The 3,001-nt window shown below is 40.9% G+C and overlaps 1 protein-coding gene across 5 annotated transcripts in view; it reads right to left on the reverse strand.

Moving 5' to 3' along the window:
• Positions 1–2,500, reverse strand: part of LOC110050215 (uncharacterized) — a 19,811-nt gene extending 17,311 nt beyond the window's left edge. For 4 of the 5 annotated variants that reach the window (XM_020756107.2, XM_089284422.1, XM_089284423.1 and 1 more), the window contains exon 1: positions 2,365–2,499. The gene's annotated coding sequence lies outside the window, so the exon portion shown is untranslated. Of the gene's footprint in view, positions 1–2,364 lie in introns of all 5 variants that reach the window. The other variant, XM_089284424.1, reaches the window with a different exon arrangement.
• Positions 2,501–3,001: the final 501 nt, after the last annotated feature.

Raw genomic sequence — 3,001 nt, forward strand, 5'->3', positions numbered from 1 at the left:
AATAATCCAAAGACCTTCATTGATGTAAAAAAGTCCCCTTCCTCTAAAGGTCTTTCACAACTGAACATATTTCTCATCAAAAAAGACGCAACACTGTGACAACTTTGTCGGTACAGAGTGATATAATAGCGGCGCTGATCATGACAGACTCGTGTAAGCAGGCTACCTATTGTCTAACCACACTAATAAATATAGTCTGCGTTGCAGGCGTTAAGGGCCGGGCTAAGGGGTAAGGATTCGAGAAAAAAATAAAATTTATGTATGTATGTATCTATCTGATGGTAAAAACCGCGAGGAAGAAAGGGAAGGACCAGCACCCTATCCCGATAAAGAAACCCGTTTCCAATAAGCAGCCCTGTTTAATTTCGCTGACCTGTATATGTAAACTTCAAAAAAAGCAAAAAGGACGCTACGCCCACACAAGTACGCAGTGCGGACCTATTTTTTTCGTCCAACGCTTTCGTAGCTTTAATAGGGACCTTAAGATACGAGGACGGGAAGGCCAGGACGGCAACGGCAGTGGACGCGGGAAACTTTGGCGGGTCCCGTCGTGTCGCCAAAAACGAAATGCTTAAGACGTGCATTTTCGCAAAGGACAGCGACGTCAATAATTCGAACCTCGCACAAGCTGTTCACAGAAGCAATGACATCCATTAGACTATAAAAGAGATGGTAGAAATCTTATCCTATTAGGCTTAAACGATAGTGAACAGCGATGCTGAATTTCTTTTTCTTTACAATTAAGCGAAGCAAACATCTGTCAATATTTTAATAGAGAATCCAGAATTTCCGTATGAAAAAATATTAAGCGAACAATCTGATCGACCTGCTTCAGATGGCTTTTTACCACCAGAGCGTTTGAGAATTCTCTCGCCGAAGAATCCTGACTTTTGGTGAACGTTTCCATCTGTAATTGTAACAAGCATTATAAAAATAAAACAAACGTTGCATCAAGTTCCGGGTAGTATAAAAAAACAACTAAACATCAGTTTGAAAATGTTTGTTTTATTTGCTCGATAGATGCTCCATGGCATTCATGCGTACAACATTTTATCGACTGCACTTACACTGATGTATTCTCAATGCATACAGTTTGTATTGAGCTTGCACACTCGTGATAGCGTCTGAACAGTGACTGCAGAAACACAAACGAACAGACGAGGAATAGTTTTATTCACATTTTCGTATCTCAGCGTAGTATTTTACACTAAAATCACGAAAAATGTGAACCTTATTAACATTCCTCTCAATATAACTGAAAATAAAGTCGATTGGAACAGTTATCGGGGCAAAACAAGTGCAAAATACTCACGTTTTCGATACGACGGCTAGTCGGGCGAAATGGCGTCCTCGACGAGATGAGGACGGCAGAGAGATGAGTCGAGATTTCTCGTGCGCATGCCCGGTTGAGTTAATTTACTTCCGGTAGCCGTCCTAGCTCGTCCCGTCCTGATATCTTAAGGTGCCTAATATGTCACGGACCGCGATATGCAAAACTCTGAAATTCAAAATGCTCTGGTTTCCAGACAAAGCGGGCTACTGAGCTGAAAAGTTGTAAACAGATGTAAATTTAGCACCCCTTATGCCTGATGAGGATATAAACTTTGGTGTCTCTTTAGTTCTGCCCGATTTTACAGCATGATGACATTACGTGCCAGCGAAGAATTTATCTGTCTATTAAAGTAAACAGACAAAATTCTTCCTTTCCGAAAGGCAAAACTAGCCAAAAAGCAACAAATAGTGAGACAATCTCAGATAGCGCAGAGCGCAATTTATGCATAAGCATAAGCACAAGAAAAACGAACCAGTTCGTTTTTCTTGTGCTTATGCTAATGCTTATGTTGAGCGCGTTAATAGTGAAAACTGCGCAAGACAATTAAGTGGGTTCGTTCTTCTTATGTTTCTGCTTATGCTTGTGTTTATGTCGTGGCTGTTTTCACTTGTGCTTATGCTTAGGCTTGTGCTTGTGCTTATGCTCTGGTGAAACCAGCCTTTACGCTGAGTTTCGGTCATTTTAAATTCAATAATACGCGGAAGTGGCAAATGTGACAATTTTACTTTTCACGCCGACGTTTGTAACATGATACTTTTGTTTTCCTCGCCTACTGAAGTATACAGCGAGATACCCTCGTTCCCTCGAAAATATAAGAAAGATGTGTATTTTACTAACTGCTGGAGATGAATGGAATAAAGTTAAGCATCTGATGGAAATCGAAGAGGAACGATTTTGTTTTATGGAAATTTTAGGGATAAACAAGACTAATCTAATTATCAGATAGTCACGTCGACTTACGGTATAGTCGTTCTTAACACTGGGGCCCCGAACACTTTATCAGCAATAACAATAAATGTACTGTTATTTACCTGCGTTCCTGTGTCTTTTTTAGTCGTTTAGAAGGGATTTGAGTGAAGCGACAACTGAAGCGAAGGTGCTTTACAGCTCCGAATATTATCTCGTCTGTTATGACGCTCCGATTACGTCTCAAGTTTCCATTGACGTCGTTAACTACTAAGAGGGTGGCAAAGGTGGGGTACCAATCACGCATCACGCTGAATTTTTCTATTAAATCACGCATCACGGAGAATTTTTTCAAAAAATCACACGTCACGTAAAAGGAAGTAAGTACATCGCCAATTTTACTTTTTCGACCGTAAAAGCGTTGTTAAAAGAACAAATATGTGACCTATCACGCGAAAACGTTCCTTACGGTATCCGTTCGAACAATAGACTGCAAGGCTGATACTACGTGAAAAACGTTTCGAGACACCAACATGACAAGAACCGATAAAGTAGGATCGCAACAGCGGACAGCTGTTTCGCCCTTCTTGGGGCTCGTCAGCACTGTGTAGCGAAGATATGTAACGCCAGCCCAACAGCCAACGCATATGCGTTGGCTGAATAGTGATAGTCAATTTACTTGTTCCAAGATATCTTAAGACCACTTGATTCTTCATGAGAATATAACTAGGAGTAACCAAAGGTTAGGAAATGCGGGCTGGA

This window comes from Orbicella faveolata, unplaced genomic scaffold (genome assembly GCF_042242905.1).
Source record: "Orbicella faveolata isolate gen_17 unplaced genomic scaffold, um_ofav_v1 contig_13, whole genome shotgun sequence".
Lineage (NCBI taxonomy): Eukaryota > Metazoa > Cnidaria > Anthozoa > Scleractinia > Merulinidae > Orbicella > Orbicella faveolata.